Source organism: Falco naumanni, chromosome 13 (assembly GCF_017639655.2).
Source record: "Falco naumanni isolate bFalNau1 chromosome 13, bFalNau1.pat, whole genome shotgun sequence".
Classification (NCBI taxonomy): domain Eukaryota; kingdom Metazoa; phylum Chordata; class Aves; order Falconiformes; family Falconidae; genus Falco; species Falco naumanni.
Genome location: NC_054066.1, coordinates 5,324,827 through 5,346,040, shown reverse-complemented (window position 1 = coordinate 5,346,040; position 21,214 = coordinate 5,324,827). Strand labels below are relative to the sequence as shown.

The 21,214-nt window shown below is 41.9% G+C and overlaps 1 protein-coding gene across 5 annotated transcripts in view; it reads left to right on the top strand.

The window, feature by feature from the left end:
* The window catches only part of ARHGEF4 (Rho guanine nucleotide exchange factor 4), a 228,225-nt gene that overhangs the window by 149,854 nt on the left and 57,157 nt on the right, over positions 1-21,214 (top strand). Inside the window, exon 1 of one of the 5 annotated variants that reach the window (XM_040613918.1) lies at positions 15,105-15,109. The exons of the other annotated variants lie outside the window; for them this stretch is intronic. The gene's annotated coding sequence lies outside the window, so the exon portion shown is untranslated. Of the gene's footprint in view, positions 1-15,104; positions 15,110-21,214 lie in introns of those variants that run through there. 5 annotated transcript variants of the gene reach the window in all.

Sequence of the window (21,214 nt, the reverse complement as noted above, 5' to 3'; positions counted from 1 at the left end):
TTGGAAGAGAGGTTGCCAGGGAATAACTTTCAGGTCTGTCCAGATATTTGTGGACTTTTGAGTGCTGGATTTCTTAGTGACTACTGAAGCAGCACATACAATTTTCCAGAGGGCCTATTGTGCAAAACCAAGCTTGGGTCTGGTCTCCGTATTTCAGCAAGGTCATCCTTCTAGTGGTATAAGCACTTCCACTCACAGTTGTCACAAACACCATGAGGAATTCCAGTTGGAGACTGGATTCTGAACAGGCAGATTTAGTGCTGCTTTTGGTAAAGTGTGTGTATATACATCCTTCTCTCCATCCCCAGCAGAATCAGCTGTAGACCAGTATGTCAAGTGTTTTTCCTGCACACATGGCTAATAACATGGTTCAGGAGGCTGTCTGCACATCCCTTGTTTGCCTGTCAGATGCTACAGGGAATTCCTGGAGTATGAGCTTCCTTTGGGACAGAACTTCAGGCTGAGAGTGTTAATTAGTACTGCAGAAAAGGGAAGTCTGGAGGGAACTGCTCAGGAGGAGACTTCTGAACTAGGCTGGCTTTTTGTTTTGTTTCTCTGGAAAAGGACAGCTTTTCTGTTTTGGAGTAGTATTAGTAAAGAGAAGTCATGCTTGTGCAAATGGCTGCTGTGACACTCTTGGCAATGATGCCTTTGCTCTACTTCAAACAAATCTGCTTTTTTGAAGGTGGTGTCTGACCCACTGCAGCATGTTGATAAAGTCTGAAGGTGGGAATGGGAGATGTTCTGTTGTCTATGCAGGCTAAAAGGTGGGGAAGGGTCTGAAGTCAGAACTGACTCACTCTTTCCACTTCAGAATGGTTCGACTTCATTAGGTCATTCCCACACATTGGCCATGATTCTGGAGTTTGCTGTGCTGACCTTAGTACAATAACTCCATTTTGGGCTGCCTTTGAGGTTAAAAGTTAATTAAAACTTTTTCAAGTAAGCATTGTGGCTGTTCTCCAACACTTTTGCCTGCATCACACCATCAGACTTCTTCAGTAACTGGTGAAATTCTTTGCTTTATGAAAGCAAAATGCTATTCCAGGTTGATCTCTTTTGCCAGGTGATGTGTGTGTATGAATAACTGGTGATTAAAAGTTCTGCATCATCACTTGTGCTGGCTTCACGACGTTGCTTTGCATCACTCCGGCAGTATACAATTCAGAACCTCTTTGAAAGACTGTACAGCAATTGATGGGGTGGGAGGGAGAAGTATCGCTCTTTTTCAGAATACCTCTGTGCTGATTGTTTTATTTTAGGGAAATAACAAGTCTCCTGACATAAATCTACAAACCTGTTAATAGCCTTTCAGCCAAATTTGAGCACCTCTTACCTTAGAAAGAAAAGAAATAAGAAGGCATTAAAATAAGAGATGATGTTGAACTCTACAAGACAGTGTAAAGTCTTGCCTCATGAAAACAGCTATGAAGATCAGGACTCATAAGAGCTTTTTTCCCTGTGTCTATTTGAGCTTAAAAAAAAAATAGAGGAAGAGGAAACTTCATTTGGGATTTTAATAGTTGAGAGGCAAATCATAATGTGAAGACAAGCCCTGTGCCAGACGCTAAGTTCAGGCTTTGTTCTTTTAACCAGCCACAGATACATCACTGTGGAATTCATCATCTGAAAAGGGAAGCTGGACGTGGCCTGGCCCTGGGCAGCTGGATTGCATTTCTTCTTCAACTAATCAAGAATCTCTATGCTAGATGAGCAAGTTAAACTTGGGTTTACTGTTTTGTTACTGGCATACCTTTGCTTCCTGAATTATGGATCCAGTCAAAAATCTGTTGGTTTTGGCAAGAGCAGGATAGTACCTGACAGAGTATACCAGTGCAATAGCTAGTGGGGAGATAAATGCTTCTCACTGTGAAACATTTGTAAATCAAACTTATTTCCTCTTCAAGGTGGTGGTATTCAAGATGTCTGGAGGGAACAATTTAGTAGTTCGTCTGTAATTGGCACGAGCCTTTTGTGCAAATAAGATGCCTAATCTGATAGCAGGTTGGAAAACAAACTGAAAGAGCAGGCTGGTCAGCAGGCAGAAATGAATACGAAATATTTTCTTTGCTGCCTCCCATCCTTTTCAAAGCTCTTTAGAAGCCAGAAGTGTTCATTGGACGTGTTTGCTAAAATGATCCCCAAAGTGGATTAGTCAGCTAGTTCTGGAAGAACCCTGCAAATTCTTTTCTGTTGTGCTGTTGGCCTCCTTGCATCACTGTTAATTATGAAACTTAGCTCTTTAGCAGATTGCTAATTAAATTGGGCTGCAGTGATACAGACAAGTATAGTACCTCTTTCTATTCTCTGCCGAGATAGTCATATATCCTGGGGTTGTCATGAGGAAAAGCCAGCCAGGCTGCCAGTTTCCCATCCTCTAGGGATGGCGTGTCACATTTCATTTGACTACCTGTCTGTTACTGTGAATCTCTTCCTTCTTTTCTTTTAATTTTAGAATTGTTTATCTCGTCCTTTTTCAAGGCAAGAGTTCAGCCCGACAATGCCTGTTTGACTTGGTTCGAGGGCTCTTAACCAGTCAGCTATGTGATTTGATTCTGTCCTGAAGGCAGTGTTGGCCGCAATGTGGAAACTGAAGGCAAGGACAAGAAGTTACTGGTGGCAGCATCTCTATAATTATAAATACTGTCCCAGTTCTATAAATTTGCTGAACTCTGATTTTTATTTTTTTATATTTTTTTCCTTGTGAAGTGTACTGAAGCTACAGGTGCCTTTCAAACAGTGTTTCGCTCTGCAGGCACAACCTGATCTGTTTGACTTCACTGGGGAGAGGTGATTGTTCGTTGAATCACCTAATTTGTTGTCTGCGCTTAGCTAAAGTAACATGATGATGGAGACTTTTTCTGTTTTTTTTTTTTGTTTTGTTCTGTATTTTTGCTCTGTACTTTTTGATGATAAAAGGATGCTGAAGAAGATAGTGCCAGAAGTGCAGTTCTGTGTCGTCTTGAGAAGTAAGCTACCAACTGCTGGCTGATGCACAATGGACTATGGCTTGCATCCTGTTGTAAACAGTTCTTTGTAGCTGAACATGTTTCAGTTGGGAAGTCCCTTCCATATTCCTTGCTAGCCTATTGCTAGAAAGCTATAGCATGATATTTGTATACCACTGCTTTTTCTATTCTCTGTATGAAAGAGATTGTTTGAACCAGAGATAAAAACATTTTTTCTCAAAGAGAGTAAGGCTTTTGGTATGTGTGATATATGGCTGCTGTACCCTTCTTCTGAGCACCAGTAGAAGACTGTTTTGAGGAAGTGAGAAGACAAATGCAATGCCATAGTAGGCAATGAGTTAACTGTCATTTCCCACCTTCAGTGTTGAATTCCAAAGCCCTGAACAGAAACTGCAGCACTATTACTTTTTTGCTAGTTATGCTATTCAGATATTGATTGAAATCTGTCTTTGCATTCACTCTTTTACCTAAAGAGCTGATGTGTTATCTCTGAGATAGTAATCTCTTCTTAAAATATATATATATATATATATATATAAAAATCCTGTAACTTTTCACATTCTCTTGTTTTGGTCTAAATATATTCTTCTTGGAAATTTAAAGCTCATCTAACAAGTTTTGTGAGTAGGATCTTACAGCCAAAGAATATCAGGGCACTGTGTGCATGCAACCTCCTGGTCCAAATTACAATTTAAAGCAGATCAGAGGGATTTGGAATTTGGTTAGTGCAAAAGGATTCTCATAGATCTGTGGCCTACCCTGTCATCACACTTAAATTTGCATCATGTTTACCATCAGTATTTGAGAAGCATGTATATTGATATTGTGTTTTGTTAAAATGGAATTAAATTTAATCCCATCTTTTCTGTCCCAAATTCCCCATTTGAGTTTTCCTATAATATTTTTCTTTTAACATGGGAAAACATCGGGGTTTCTTGTTTGGTTTTCAGTTTCTGAGACTTAATGGTATCTTTCCTTGCCAGACTGAAATACACAACTAAGATTGTTGTAAACAGTTAATAAAACATTGGAATTCCTCATAGTATAAAAAGCCATGGTCACAACCCTGGTTTGTGCATTCCTGTTACAAGATTTACTGTGATATGAAAATGCCTACAATGGGCTATTGAAACTAGATGTAATGTGGATTAAAAATAGTGTGGATTAAAATCCCCTGTTTAAAAAAAAAAGTTTTAAAACATTTGGCGCAAGAAGACTGCATAGTTGTGCTTAGAGAAATGCATACCTTCAGTGAGTTTATTATCCTGAGATCACAAGCTTAACCAGTGTTGTGCACACACGCACATATGAATAAAGAACAAGCTGACTGAAGAAAATACAACATAGGATTTGCGATTCAATAAATTCAAAATTGTCAGCCTAAAAAACTGAACTCAACTGCAAATGTGGGACAAAAATTTCCTGCAAACAAGGCTATATAACAAACCTAAAGGAGGAGTAGTAATATATTTTCCAAGCAAGCTTCAAATCTTTTCAGGCAGAATATTATTTTGTCTTTCATTAACTCCTGTGGAGAATTCAGGAGATGCTCACCCTGTTCAAATAGGGAAATCTCAGCTCCATTGAAAAATAGGTTAGTGTTTCCAATCCAGTCTTTACGGTGAAGCTGTCACAGATGCTTTCTCTCACAGAAAGGACTGTAGCCTCAAAGATCTCTTTACATTTCCTGGGCATGAGAAGTTTTTGCAAAGCATCTTTTCACCAGCCTTGTTCCATATTGTGAGCCCGTTCCTGAGCATAACAGGATGATCCTGGCAAATAGGTAACGATTCTCCTGAGACTGGAAGGGAAGCAAGAAGCTGTTTCACAGGACTAACCTAAAGATGCTGAGGATTTTTTTTCCCTCTGGTACCGCAGCTGGGCTGTTTATCATTTGTATTGATGGGGCAGAAGAAGATCTATTCAGCTTCCTAACAATGTTTGTGTAAGTTTGTAGGTTCAGTTGCAACAGGGTAAATTCTGAAGAGAAATTAAGGTTTTTTTCCACACTTTTGTCTTCTCACTGCTTTCACGCTAGTAGGGGGAGAAAGGTGAATTAGACTACAGATGTTAAATCTGTAGTAGCTGCTGCTTTGTGTGCCTGGTGCTCCTGCTTGCTTCTATCCTGGTTTGCTGATGAAAATACAGAGTGGTGCCCGTTGCTTGCTGGCTGTGTTTACTGCTCTGAAGTTCTGAGGATCATGATTTACTCAGCTTTGTGTATCTCCAGAGCTCAGCGTAACACAGGTTTCCAATTCAAGGTAGCGTGGTGGATAGAAAGATAACACTGTGCTCTTGGGCAAATATTCCATAGCAAAACCCTTCAGTCTGGTGGCCCAAATCTAATCTCTGGCTTTCTATTACATGTATGTTGTCAGTTCCTTATCTTGTGTTTCTTCCTATAAGCTATCACCTTCTGCTGTGCATGTCTGGATTGGTTACTTCACGTCTATGTGAAGCTCCGGCCTTTAGCTGTGACTATGTTCTGTTTGTGTTGGATGTTGTTGAAGACCATAGTAGGACGCTTTTCAGCCTGCACGTAGTGCGTTCAGCACATTTGGTCCAGACCTTGGTTAGCTCTTTGACAGACTACAGATGGTCCGTTCATCAGTCTGTTATCTAGCTGCTTATCAGTCATGCTCTCAAACACCAGCCCTTGTTACAGCTGCCGTAATTAAGACTCCATTGTTTCTATGCTTGCACAGCATTGCTCCAGCCCATGAGTGGGAGTCCTGCAGCAGCCCAAGCGTGCTTCTGTTTGCCAGTGCCTCCCACCCAGAGTCCGAAGCGGTGGCAAGCAAGCAAGTTGTGCTTCTTCTGTAGTTTGGGAAAAGTCTCATTTGCTGCTTTCTGCTCTGCTTGCTAAGGGTAAGCTCTGATCTTCAGCCAGGAGTCTTAACAGCAAAAGGCCACCTACCAGAAAGAGTCCTCCTCAACCAGCAGTCTTTAGGGGGAGCTGGGAAGGCCTTATGTGAGGGACAAGGTAATGGGAGTAGAAGAGAGAAAGATTAATAAATGATTGGAACTCTTTCCCATCTTTTACAAGGTGAAACTCGTCAGTTTCTTTGAAGGAAGCAAGAACAAACACCTGGGTCTGAATCAGCCCAGGGAATGGCTGCAGCAAAACCATCTTGAACAAAATTTTGTAGTGCAGGCCATGCCTCATAGGCTTGGATGAAAAGCTGAAAAAGATTCCAGTCTTATATCCCCTCGTCAGCTGGAAATATTGTACCCTGAGGCATGTTAAAGGATCGAGCTGTACAGGCAAGAGTTATAGCCCTTCCTGTAACTTCTCCTTGGATGGGTGCAGAGGTCTGCAGAAAGGAAACTTGATCAATTCAATTTAGACTAGAGAAATAAAATGACAAGAGGATCTTATTTCTTTCATCTTTATTAAATTCTAGGGTATGGTTCCTTACAAGATTTATGTGATCATAATATTTTATTGATTTAGCATTGTATGCAAAGTAGTTAAAAATACTAATTTCAAAGAGGCTGGAGCCATACCCTGGCATATTGAAGTATCTAGATTCCCTCACAGTTCAATAAACCTTTCCTGTCCACTGACACTTGATTGATAAGGGATTTTATGTGCCTGTTATTTGAGGGTGCCAAGACAGGGATTTGCATGTCTTGTTTGCAGTCAGAAAGGCAGCCCAGGGGACAGCTAAGCACAGAGTGCCTTACAGAGGACCCTTGGACTTCCCTGCCTGTATGCTTGGCTCCCCTACACTTCTTGCCATGCGTGTGGAGTTAGCATCCTGACAGGTATGTGGAGTGGTCTGGAGCATGCAGCAGAGCAGAACCAATCTCCTTACAGGCAGTAGTGTTTAGCACAGGTGTCCAGCTTGGGTGCTTGGTTTATCAGGCTTTTTTGGTTTGTTTTGGTGGTTTGTTCAGTGTTGACTGATCCTTAATTTGTCACCTTGATTTTAAAAGAAAATACAGGACCACCAGGGACTTGCTGAGTCACTGTCTTACAGTCTCAAATAAGAATAGTCCCTTTTCTCTTGCAGCCAACTCTGTTCTGGGATACTTCCATAACTTATTTTCCAGCAGTGTCTCTACATCAACTAGATTGTCCTGCTCTCATCGCTGCTGTTTAGGAGGCTGTTCTATGACCTTACTGCCCTGAAAGTTACAAGCCTTCTGCAACTACGATGTCTTCCCAGTCTTAAATTTCCTTACAGCAAGGTTGTACATGTTTGTCCTTGGGCCAGCATTGTTCTTCCAGTTGAATAGCTTCCCTCCCCACCCTCATGTTATGTAGGCATTTCTCTTCTGAGAAGCCCCTATTGCTCTGCTTGTCACAGGAGGCCTTCTCTGTGCCAGGAAGGGCACAGGGCTTTGGCATTACAGGTTATTTTCTCAAACAAGGATACTTTGTGCTTTGTGAATATTATGCCAACAGCTGAAAAGAACCTCAGCTTCCTCTGACCTGTGGGAGTTCTCCGAGAATATGTCCTTCTTAAATAAAAATTCTCCATGTGGGAATTTTCCGAGTCCTGTTAGCTTTTGTATAGCAAAGAGAATCCTCAGGCAACCCAGGAGCCAGAAGTTTCTGAGCAAAAAAGGCCTGAGTGCCAGGGATCTGAGGATGTTGCGGTCAAGCAATAATTAAAAGTACCATCCTTTAATGGTCCTTTTGCACTGGAGATACTCTTACCACTGCATTTGCTTCATAAGGTCACATTTCTTCCAGTAACACTGTGAACAATTAAGATGTTTGGTTTAAAGCATCTGGTAGGCTCTGTCTTGCATGCTTTTCTGACAATTACAGCTAATGTCAAATTGAAGATGTAGAACTTCTAGGCCCTCTATTAATGGGCCTGTCTAATTCTTTACATTCCTTGGGATTTGTTTATGTCTATGGAGGCTAAACAGATTTGATGGAAGACTATATGTTAACTAAAACTGTGCAGGGGGAGAAGTGAATTCCAGCCTTCCCAAGTGTTCTTTCGTTACTTGTACTGAGATCAGCATGGGACTAACCTTGTCTAGGAAGTCAATTTTGAAGGAATAATTTTTACTTGGTGTTCAAGATTTTAGTTACTGTTCTGTCAGCCATCATGTTTAGGTAATTTCTTTGAACACTTGGATATAATTTTTGCTTTGATGTCCTACAAATAATAGAATTAATTTGTGTATTGTGGTTAAGCAATAAATCCCCATTAGCAAAACTGACAGTTTGGACTAATTATTGGCTGATACGTTTGCATTCAATTCTTATACCAGGCAGGTTACAGGGGCATAGATTCTGTGGATGGATTTCTCTCTGGATGAGACAAAAACTGTGACTTGCAATTTACTAATCAACTTGAGGTTTTAGCCATATTTCATGTTGAGCTGAAATCTAAAGCAAGTCTTTTCGTATCTGGCCAAGATAACATGACATTAGCCATGGCATAAATGTTACAGTCTCTATAATGTAACAGGGTTTAAGCTCCTTAGCTTTGGATTTCCTTGTGTGTATGCTATTGAAGGAGACCTCTCTTTTTTGTTCTCATTCCCGTGCTACTCCTAAGAGGAACATTTTAATAACCAGGATCCTGAAAGTACAAAGCAATGTCAGAAAAAATAGAAAGCGGAGGCTAAGAATCATCTTCATCTCAGTAATGGCCTCAGCCTGGAACTATCTGCCACTGCTTGCTCTCAAATGCTCTCTTCTGTTTCTGTTTTTAAGGCTTTCTCCTGGAGCCTTGGTTTGTAGGAGAGGCACTAGTCTTATTGGTAGCAATGATGTGGTGGTGCCTCCTAATGTGTGCAATAAAGATATATATTCACAACAGGTACAACATTTATGTTTTATGTACACCAAGGAAAATCACAGGAAAAATGTTTATTAAATTGTCTTGGAGGGTTCAGTTGTGAGCCCAAATCTCGGCACATCTAGAATAAGGCAGTTTTAAGACCAAGCTTTCTAAGATAAGTTGTGGGTTTCTTTTGTTGCCCCCCCTCTCCAAAAAGCTATAGATGAGACTTAAAATCTGTTTTAAACTATTTCTTCAGGATGAGCATACTGAAGTCTTTTAAAGTAAAACCTCCGCTCTTTTCTGTTATTCCTAGCTGGAATGTTTCCAGTCTCTTGATGCAATTACCGTAAGCCTGGAAAAGGCTTCTTCAGAAGTATGTTTTCTCTTTTATGTTTTGTTTCCCTGGTTCATCCAAAGTTGCCTAAATAGTGGGAAATGGGGACAATGTAAACTTGGGACACTGAAAGCATTTTGAGTTCCAATACAATCAAGATGTAGCTGGGCACAGGGCCACCAGGTCACCACAGAGTGCTGCATTACAGTTTGTGCAAGTCTGATGCTTGATCAGCATCCATGATGTGTCTGGGATGGAGGGATTTGAAAACTGGGAAGTGTGAGATTCCAACTTGGAGGCATTTTTTGTGGGTTTGGGTGGAGGGAGGACTTCTTGCCAGCATGAGTCCATGAGAACAATAACATCCTGGTCTGTTGCTAGTGGAACAGCATGCTTGTATGCATTAGGAAGCTTGTGATGCACATCCTGAACGTGACTGTTGGCAAGGCGCTCATATTCCCAAGCAAAACCAGAGTAGTATCCTGGTACGAGTATGGACCAAGGGAATAAGGTGCAGACTGAATTATAGAGCTTATTCTGTGGGTATTTTGAAGCACAGAAGTGTGTGCTTTTGGCATCCCACCACTTGATTCTGGGGATTTTCTTTTTCCCTGCTATTTTCTTTCTCCATTGTAATTACTTCTGGGTATGTGACCCAGCTTGCTGGCTTTGGTGTCGCCCATTTTCCATAGCGGAGCAGGCAGCATTCTGGGTGCCTGCTGCTGCCTAATGAGAAAGTAAAGCTGAGGTATGTACAGCAATGGAACAACCAGACCACCAAATGCCACAAACCTGCTTTTTTCTTTCTTTTTTCAAAGCATAAGTTCAGGGGTTTGCTGCACTCCTTCCTTCAGGCAGACCGCATATGTGGCTATTCCCCCATCTGGGCTTCCTTCTGCAGCTTGAAAAAGTGCAGCCAAAATAGCAAATTTTAGCCCATTGCAAATGTTGTATTGCAGTAGCAGTGGAGTCCTGCCAATCCACAGCATCGTTCCAGTTGCTGTGGTACAAGCAGACAGCGTCTGCCTTATGAGGGCAAATCTTCTGTAAATGGTTGGGCTGTATAGCATGAGTGCGAGTCCCGCTGCTGACCCGATCAGACAATAACCAGATCAATAAAAATGTAATCCTTCTGGCCAGACTTCTTGCAGAGTTGACTCTTCCTTTAATATATAGTAATAAAGCCAAGCCTTTGCTTAGGCATTTTTATTAATATTTTTACAAGTGGTAGAAGAGTAGCCTTAGGCCAGTCTTTCCTATCTGCACGTCTCAGGACATTATCATCTGTAAGGATGCTGTCAGGCCTGATAGCAGTTGTGTAAGATGATTACAGAAACAAGTAGCTTTCAGGCCCGTTTACAATAGCCATGATACTGTGAGTCTTGCTCCCAAGGGTAAGAGTTCCAGGAGCTATTTTACTGGGTAATGCAGCAGGGGAATTGGCAGAAATTAATGTTCAGTTCTGTCTGAGTGTGATTGCAGGTGATGATACAGGTGAGTTAGTGGTGCAGCAAAACCAACCAAAGTAAGAATGAGATCTTATTTAAGTTTCAGTACAGTTACTGGCAAATTGCTTTGGCTCTGCTTTCTATTGTCAGCCTTGTATCGCCATTTGTCCCCTCTTTTACTCCCATCCAGCAGAGGGTCTGTGTCCTTAAATTGCCTAGCAGCACGGTTTTGTGATCCACTCTGAAGTCTTTTTGCTAGTAACACAAGGAACTATTCAAAGCTTTTTTTTTTTTGGGGGGTGGGGGGGTGGAAATCCTGTTGCAGTTTTGGAATGTGCTCATACTGAGCACCTTGTGCAGCAAAAAATGGTGTTCTTGGAGTCAATGGGCAGCAAAATGGTTTCCAAGGGAAGATTATAGACCATGACTAAGGTGTCACTTCTTCAGAGCTTTGTTTTAGTGACAACATATTGCTGTATGTAGAACACATACACTGAGGTAAATTTCTATTCTTTGGCACTGGCATCTGAGAGGTTATTGCATGCTCATTGTAACCAGGCAGGCACAACAACAATTTTATTTTGAGTAGGTCTGTAAGCAGCTTTAGGATTATATTGCAAAATGCTCTGTGATGCCTGGATTTTATGCATTTGAATTAACCCCCAACAATTCCAGGAAGTGTCTGAGTTCTTGTGCTGCTGATCAGTTGTCTTTCCCCTCAGTAAAGACTACCTGGAAGACAGCAAGGCTGCAGTTATGGCCTAAACTGTATGAACAAGGAGAGGAATGTCATCTTCAACTTTTAAAATTAGTCTGCAGCTTGAGCACCCTTTTCTGGCACGGAACTCCCAGTTCTTTCAAAATACTGCTTGATTAAGCAAGATCAGAAAACTGTACCACATCTTCTGAGCTGACAGTCCCCACTTGCTGTGCTTTACAAAGCTATACTGAAAATGGGAGTCAAGTTCAAGCCATAAGGCAAAAGAGGGCAGCTGGGGCGGTGTCTGCAGGACCTGGGGCTGGGAGGCAAGCTGGATTCTGCTCCGGACTGTGCTGTGGCATAGCAGGACTTGGGATCCACTTACCTGGACTGCTGAGCTTTTACTTGTGACATGTCACTGGTTTACAAGGCACAATTTCAGAGGGGATTTATATACTAAGGTGAGCAAAGGATTCACAGTTTAGCCTTTGACATTCAATTTTGGTTTGTTGTGGGCCCTGTTTTACTGGAACTTTAAATGGAATTTGGTATTTCTTCCCTGGAAATATTATCTGTGGATAGAAAGCTTGAAAATTGGCTTCTACCTGTCAAAACAGAGCACTGTTAAAGACTTCCAAGGTAGTTACACATGAGCAAATGTGTCTGCCTGGGTTAGATCTTCATAGCCAGGTTGTGACAGGGACAGTGATTAACAGTCTGGCTAATCAACCTGGCTGAAATGGTGAATTCATGTATCTGTGCTTCTTCTGAAGCTAGGTCATTGTGAACTAACTTGGGTATTGATCCTGCCACTCTTGAGTTACAACTTTAAAATAACCTTGTGCTTCCTGCTGCACGTGCTGTGACTGAAAGCTGAGACTCCCTTTGATTAATAGCTCCATTCCTGACCTGGCACAGCCTTGCTGTTCTGGTGGCCATAAAGTACTCGATGTGATACAACCCAAAAAGCTTTGGTTTGCTGCACTGGTATGCTGCCCATCCTAGGACTGAGACAAGCATTAAAATTTTGGGGCACATCTAACTGAACTCTCAGTTGTTCCTAATTATCAGCATCAGCTAAGTGGCTGGTATTGTGGACTGGCTTCAGGCCCTTGGATTCTTTGGTCTGCAAACCACACCATAGGCATGGCGCTGCATCAAAGCAAAATCAACAGGCAGATTTATTGAGAGACTAAAATGCAAACTGCAACTTGGCTGGAGCAATTTCTTAACGGTGCTTGGAGTGAGGTTAGAAATCATGGTCCTACTGCAAACCACTGTTACCAGGACAGTTGGCTAGTGAGCAGCCATGAGCTGACTGGAGCAAGATAGCATTGTCCTGTGCAGTGCTTTGCAGTGTTTGCATAGGTAAGTATCACTGGGAGCAAACCTTGCTGGTCAAAATCTATCAAAATCCAGTGAAAGCTGTAGGCTGAGAGAGTGTTGTTCTGCTCCCTCCAACTAGAGCTACTCCCTGTTCCCCGTGGCTGGAGAGGAGGCTGAGTGGGAGTATTCTGCTCAGCGTGAATTCCTGCCCTAAACATTCCTCCTTCCCTGCTGTGCCCCGGTGACTGCTTGATCTGCCGCACTGCATCAGCTTGTCCTAATCCCCTGCTTCCCATGTCCTCTTCCCTCTGGGGGGCTGGAGGAGCCAGTGTGTACCAAGCCCTTGGTGTGAGTGCAGCCCAGCTAGTGCCTGCGGGCTGCAGGCAGCTCCCCTTGACCTCAGCCCGTGTGACAGCAGGAGTCAAGTAGCAGCTTCTTAACCCAGTGCACCGGTGCTCCTATGGTGGTATTTGTTTTATCTAGAGAGGGAACTTTAACCAACACAAATAAGAATATAAACATTTTTTGCCAGTGACTGAGTGCAGTTGAAATCTAAATGTCACACAAGCAGCGTAGGCTGCGCTTTCTCAGTGACAATAATGCATGGTGATTTGGTGGCAGCAGTTAATTAGTTTGGGCAAATGATCTCTGGCTGCGGATGTTTCTCAGTGCAGTCACATTTATGGTCAAACTAACTGGGTAGAAAAAAAGGGAAGGGAATACTCTGTCTGCCCTTTTGTGTTAGGGAGAGCACGTCATCAAGTGGTGTGACTCTTTGCAAGACAGGGACGTGGCTCTGTGCTTTCTCCCTCAGTCCCTTGCTAAACTAAATGCTCAGCAGCAAGAGGGTCTCCTGAAGGTCACTGAGCTGCACACAAGAACTGACAGGTCTCTTTCCAGCATCTGATGGAGTTACAGTAAGTGAGAGAAAATGAGAGACACCCAGGTTCAGCAGAGCTCTCCCGAGTGTGAGAGAAGTTCAAGCCAAAGCAGATAGCGCTGTCCGTGTTTTGTGTGCTTAAATCGGATCGAGAGGCACAGTAAACAAGAGGACTTCCAAATTACAGAGCATAATTGTGCTAGAACATGTTGCGCTGGGTTTACAGAGCAGGTGTGCAACTGTCTGGCACCTTCCCCAAGGAATAACACTGAACTTCTGTGAGGAGAGCAATGCCCTGGTGTCCAGAAACATAGTGCCCTTAATTTAACTAAATTTGAGGGAGTTTATAGCAAATATATTCTTGTTGCCCAGTCTGGTGTAAAATGTGCTACATCAATCTTTTTTCCCCCCTTATTTATTTTAAATAAAGCTGACCTGAACTCATAACATTATAATTTGAACATGCTTAGCTTTATGTACGAAATTGTGTGTAGGCTGACTTGTTAAGCGTATGTGTAGTTGTTTAAAGGATACATAGTGCATATTTTTGGGCATCACAATAAGCACACTGTGGGATGGGTTGGAGAGGATCCAAAAGAAAGTAACAAGAGTAATCTGGAGAACTTGATCTGCAGGAGAAGTTTGGATCATTGTAGGGGTATACAGTAGAGGAGAATGGGGGAAGACATGAATCTTGAAATGCCTAAAAAAAATCTGTTGTGAAGTGAATAATTTGTTTCTTATTCATAGGGTGGGGAGAGTTGGCAGGTAGAGGGGGCAGGGAAACCTGTAGTGAAGAAGACTTGAATTAGATGCTAGGAGAAGCCCTGGGAAAAGAAGATCTGGAGAGCTTGTGAAGTCTTAAGCAGTGTAGATCTTGAGAACAAGGTTGGGAAAACATTGCTTAAAAACTACTATGGCTGTTAATTCAGCTTTGAAGCAGATGGACTGGCAAGAAGACTTTGTGAGGTTCCCTTCCAGTCTTGCCTTTTGTAGACAAGGTCAGAATGAACACTGGGCCGCCACCTATGCTTTGAGGTGCAACTCAAGTAATTAGCTTCATTAATTTTTTAGTTTTATTACCACACAGTGAGGAACTTTGGCTCCATTCCAATATTCTTTATTCTGGTAAAAGTTGGATTAAATCCTTTCTGCACAGTTAGAAGCACAGCTGTGGTTTCAAGATATTTCCTGTAACTTGTTATATATTTAAAAGCATTTTTTATCTTTTTAAAGCATGAAGATGACTTTACAGGTCCCCCTTTCCCCTTTCAGTGACATCTTGTGTAGATGTTTGAGTTCTGTCTATTGTGGAACTCAGCAGATGATTCAAACTATATAAGTCACATAGGGAGCAAATACTAGATAAAGATTGGGGTTCTAGGAGGCTTAGTAACCTTGGCTTGGAGAACTTATCTGTGGAGAAAGTCTGTTCCAAAAATTAACAAAAACCATCACTTGTGACTAATTCAGATGTGATAGCATTTAGCCTTTTTACTAGCATCATCAGTTCCTGGTGTGTGGGAGATGGAATCCAGATGTCAAACGTTATCAGAGAATGTTTTTAGCAGCAAAGCGCTGCTCAGTAGTTAATGGTACATGCAATTTTTGGTGGGTTGTCTCACGCACTGTCTTCCAGCAATGCTGTGCTATGTCTGTGTTTTCTTGCCTTCCTGACCTCATTCTTTCTCTGACACAGGTCAGCAACTACTAAAAATGGTATTGTATACCCACTGGGAGTGAGGGCTCCAGATTCTGCTGTGATGCCTCTGGGGCCATCTCTATGTTGTTGAGTGTTATCTCTAAGTAGCTGCATTTGGCTGCAGACTTGGTCAGCTTACAGCAGGAAGATAACTGGGGAAGGGCTGAAGGAGATGTAAATCAGCTGCTGCCCCAAGAGAAAACTGAAGCAGGGTCTCAACATCTTTTTCATTAGAACCCACCATGAGCTGTCTGTGGGGCCGGGGAATACAATTTACAAGTTGTTCTCTCAAGCCAAAATTTGCATGTTGCCTCTCGCTGGGTATATGCAATCCATTAGAGACTGAAGAGGCTTGTTCCAGTGATCAAATTCTTTCAAACTGGTTTCTGGAACAAATTTATGTGGCTTCATAGGTTGTTTCCAAGGCCCAAATCCTCTCCTCTTCCTATAGTGGAGATTGATAGGAGTTACATTACTTGAGTGGCAGCAAGAGGCAATCTACCCCTTCTGTATCACACTAATTGTGGCTGTGGGGCTGGGGGACATGCTCCCCTTCCTGGGGTGAGCGTAGGAAAACAAGCAGAGCATCTTGCTGGCATCACCTTGTGAAAGCCTATGGATGATGCATAGTATGTAGTTGGTCTAAGATCCTGTCTTCCCTGCAGTGTTTACTTGGCAATTCTGAAAAGGAAAGCTGGTGGATTAGGAAGAATTCTAGAATGTCTGGAGTTCAGATATAGTATTTGTAGTTTTAGGGGTTGGGTATTTTTCTTAATAAATGGAATAAAAGCAATAGAAAGATGAGGAGTGGCATACTGATAGGTTTATACTGTAGCTGCACTGCATTAGTGATATATTCAGAAAATACTCTGCCCTGCCAGTATGCTGGGAGACTGATCCTTCCTCTTCAGGGGAAAAAGAACTTTGAATCATGGGGGTATTACAGAGAGAGGATTGTGGGTGGAGAGGGATATAGGCTGAGCACAAATTTTACAGTTCCTTTCTTAAAAGCAGAAGATAATTTTGTTTGTAGACGTGCCTTAATGTGGGAAAGGAAAATGATGTAATTGTAGCGCTTTGGAGTAAAGCAGTACTCTGATGCTCAGGACTCTGCTTGTCCTATTCAGCAGCGTGCTTGGTCTTGCTCTTTTTCCACATCATACAGAGGAAGGCAAGAATTTACCTGATATGGCTAATAACAGCCTCTCTTGATGACGTTAGAAGTATAAATTAGTAACTGGGGGGAAAAAATGTTTTGCATCATGGGTCCTTTTTGGGCAAGGTAGACCTGTCCACAATATGATGCAATGTGCACCCTTCCTCCCCTTTCATTGCTGATATTAGATAAAGCTGGTGCTGCTTGCTTTCTGGTGGAGGGCAAGGTCAGCTGTGAGTCTGCTGTGTAGTCCTTCATGATTACTCTCTTGCTGCTACCTCCTGCTGTGATCTTGCCTTTATGGTGGCTTAGGGATAGTGTCTGCTCTGGAATTTTTTTCTACATTGTGTAATTTTGATTTCTGTTGTCTTCCTGACGATGGAAGTATCTGGAATTTTAATGTGAGATTTTTTCTGTCAAAAACTCCTATTTCCAGATAATTAATTCTGTGACCATGCTGAAGGTGTTGCTTTTTGTACCTAGGAAAAATATTGACAGGAGGCTGAATTAGATAAAAGTGTAACAAAAAGGCCAAAATACCAAACACCAAACCCAAACAAAACCTAAAACCAAAACAAACAAACCAAAGCTAATAAAAAGCCAAAAAAAAAATCCAGAACCCAAAAAGCCAACACCAAAACCAAACCAAAATCCCAACAAAACCCCTCAAACAACACCCCTGCCAAAACAGCAAAAAAACCCACCCCAAAACAAACCACAACAAATTTCTCCTCTTCCTGCAGTTGTATTTTAGTTTGTTTTCAAAAGGGAGATCTAATTGTGATTATTCTAAGGAACAAGGTTAGATGCTTAGTTAAGGAAGTAGCATCAGTTTGATGAGATGGGGGTTCATGCTATTTCCGTTCCCCAAAAGGGAGAGGAAAATAGCAGTGAAGTCAGGAAGCCCTCCTCACACAGACCGAGCTCAGCTCTTGCTTGGGTTTGACTGACTTCACAGGTTATCTCTTCACGTGTTCTAGCAGTAGTTAGGGCCAGGAAAATGAAATTTATTTTGTACTCGGCCATGCCTGCAGCGTTGTCACTGGGAGCATAGACGCCTTCTCCTCACAATTTCCGGGTCAAGTTCTTCGGCTGTCATCATTTGGAACTGAGAAAACCTACTGATTTCTTCATCATCAACCCTCATCTCTGTTTCCAGTCCCAGAACTCATTGCTCAGAAAAGTAACATCCAGATAATGTGCTTCTCTGCCTCCTAAAAGGCTGGATTAAACTGGAATTGAATAAAAAGTGGGGTTGTAGATTTAGTGGTGGGGTCATTGGATCTGTGATGATCTATACCCATAGTATCTGAATGCCAAACATTCCTGGATTTTGATTGTCAGTACCCAAGCCCACTCCTAAGTGACGACTCATACCTTCGGCGATCCCAACCTCTGCAGAATGTGATGAGAAATGAGGGGGTGCAAGTCCAGACTTCATGTACTTGTGCCTACAGTATTGCTTTGGCCTCAGCCAAAATCTGGGAAGGCTAACATCAAAGGACGCTATTTTGTTACTTTGGCCTGGGAATACTAATTATAATACTTTCCATAATCTCTCTGCTAATACCTAATTTACTTGTGAATTCATCTGTTCTTTTTGTTCCTCCCATCTAGTTTCAATCTGCTTACCATTAACAGAGGTATGTGTACATGGAGAGAATTTTTCTTTCACCTCTGAGAGCACTTGCTAACCTCTGTCAGTCTGGAAATGCCATGCTGCATCGCAACAAGGCACGCACAGTCGTGCCTCTTTCCATTGTTTTGCTGTTGACATTTTGGAGATTATGCAACGAAGGATCTATGCCGTTTGGTGAAGAGAATGAACACAAACCTTTGAGGTTACTATGAAGTTAGTAACAAAAACTTGTACAGCTCAGAAAACGTGTCCTGGAATCAATTGGAGACAGCGCTGTGTACAGAGCTGTTATTCCCCAGAACAACAATTTGCAGTTCAAACAAGCTCGGACTGTATTTACGGCAAAGGGATACTGGAGGCGAGGGGATTGTTCTGATGCACTTTGATAGCATTTGCTGTGCTTTCAGCAGGAAAGATAAGCAGGTGCCAGGAACATTGTCTAGAAGTGGTGGTTTCCTGACTTCAATAGAATTGCACCTGCTGAGTTCAGAAAGGGGCTCGAGGGGAAAAAAGTCCCGTTTTTGGAGTCTGTCCTTCGCGTTTGTGTTTGAAAGGAAAGGAGGCAGACAGAAGCGTAATTAATCGAGGTGTGAGGAAACAGGATTGTAAAGAGATTTATATACATCATCTGCATGTATGATGGCTCTGTCAACTGCAGCACAGCCCCTATAAAGGGGCTTCTGTCTGACGTGGTGGAATTTAGATCTCTACAAGGCTGAGGCAGGTGAAGGTGGGAAGGTTGCTACAGGGTGATGTGGGTCCCTATTTCCCTCATCCTTGGATTTTATTCTGATCACTGTAGAACTGGGAGAGAGAAGGGAAGAACAGACGGTTTGTTGATATCAACCAAAAGCTAATTTGTAAAGACTTGCACGCTTACCTTGGGCTAGTTTGTGAGTAGAAGGGGCACACCTGAATAACTAAAGAGTATCCTCTTTGCATTTGTCCTGTATAGGATTGCAGTTGCTAGCAGTGCTGGCTGTCTCCAGAAAGAGTAAGGGATGAGGCCTCTTAATCATTTTCCTTTTCTAGGCTATCACAAAGGCACTGCGCTGTGGCATCACCCCCTAAGTCAGGCTGATACCACGTGCTGCCGTTGAGCCATATGCTTTGAATGCAGCGTGCCAAATACCGAATGTATATGCGTGGAATATTCGTCATTGCTGCACCCACATGGCCTTGTGGACTTAAAATGCATCCTAATTTGTTCATGAGTTTTACAGCATGCTAAACTTCTATGATCCCCAGTACATGCTATGTGCCTCACTCACTGATTTTAATCACCAGACAATTCCTCTTTTAAAACTCTTTTAGAATATATCAGCAGTACTCTCACTATTCTTTTCTATCTCTGAACTCTGGATTTTACAGAAACTGAGAAGTAGACCAGTGTCCCTTATGATTGCTTCTGGGGAAATATGTGAAGAAGTTAAGTGAATGTTAAAGAGAGCCACTTTGGATCTGCCACGGTGTGCGCGGCGGTACAGCAGGCAATGTGCCTTGCCCTGCTGGTCTTTTCCTCCTGTTGGTCTCTCCAGGTCGCTGTTTACACGCTCCATACTCGTCAAATACAACAAATGTTTTTGGTGCTGAGAGCACTGGTCTCTGTCAAAGCAAAGATGGATGGCTTTCAGGCTGAACAGACATCTTCTGGGAATTTGTTTTAGAGGGGTTATTTTTTTTCATATTGGAGGAAGAAATTTATATCTTTTGACAGTAGTCTCCTGAGGGACTCTCCTTTACTGATACTCAGTGTTGTCCTTTGATGTAATAATCCTGTATTGGATAGTCTGTCACTCAGACATGATGAAGTTGGGCTTCTGGTGTAGAGGAATAGAATACAAACGAAGTTGAAAATAAAAATAATTTAGATCTACAAGACAGAGATAACAGCTATGCCTAAACTTAAAGGAAGATGCTACTGCACAGAACCATTCATGATGAATGTGAAAATAAACCAGTAGCTTGATTTCGCAGAACTATAATCTAAACTGACAGATTTCGTGTCTACACTTCATCCAGGCTATGTCATCAGCCAAATTAAAATACATAGATACTTAAAGTAGCCCTTTCATTGAGTGGTGGTTTCATTTTTTTTAATTTTTTTTTAATATAGCTCAACCACATCCTGCTCTGTAGCAGTTTTCTCTTAGGGGAAGGTAATCTGTTTGTAAATATGGGTGGCTTGTTTTTGTTTTCCTTGGAACTTCATTTGGAAATGGGATAAGGGTACTAAGACTACCAGCCCATAGGAAAATTTGTGTTGCTTTGTTCAAAAGATCAAATTTTGAGGTATAAGAGTAAAGCTCATAGCCAAAAAATGGGCTGCAAAGATAAACAAATCAGCTTGGTTAAATTGTCAGGGAAAGGAGAAACTGAACATTAGATTCATCATCCTAAGTGAACATGCATCAGGTATAAGACCTTTGGAAAATCAGGTTAATTTAAATTTAACTTCTAAATTGGCAAGTTGTTAATGGAAGAATTCCTTTAGTTCATAGGAACTGTGGTTTTCAGACACTGAAGGACCAAATAATTGTGTAACATCCTTCAGGGTATTTAAGGGTAAAGGTAATTTTATACTTTGAGCAATTTTGAAAGCTAGGTGGCATGGGGCTTGGGTTCATTCTTTCCCCCTGCCCCTCTGTTGGATACAGTGTAGCTGGAGAGATGTTTGGAAAACTGGAACATGTTTCTGGAATTGTGAACCTGGAGTCTAAAGCAAGTTAGTTGTATTTTTTTAGCTGCTTTGGAAAAGCTAAGGATCAGGAAGTAGTAAACGTATGGTTTCTGTTCAGAAACAAAGTGTTTTCCTATTCTCGTTGGTGGCATATGGAATCTAAATAAGAAACAATTCATAAATGGAAACAATAACAGCAATATGGTGGAATTAAATGTTTTAGATTTTGGATAATCACAGGAAAAGAAAGTTGACACATCTGCCTTTAAGTGAAAGGATTATTGTGTTTGTTTTATAAGTTCAAACAACTGATAGAGAATTGCAGGTTTGTCGACCGATGCTGTGTGCTAGAACACCCAGACAGAGCTGCTCTGGAAGACACTGTCCTGATTTTAGCCCATTGTGATTTTGTAAGTTACACCACTAATGTCAAATTTTCAAAGATTACTTTGCTTCAGCTACCTCTCTTGAAGAATGTCCCTTTTCTGGCATGTGCCTTAGGTGGAGCTGCATGTGACTGTACCCTCTATGTACTGGTCAAAAGATCAATAGGGTTGTTTTAGGTAATGTGACTTCTGAAGAGGCTGCATCTTCTCTTTTTAAGAGACCTTGTTCAGTTTGGTCACT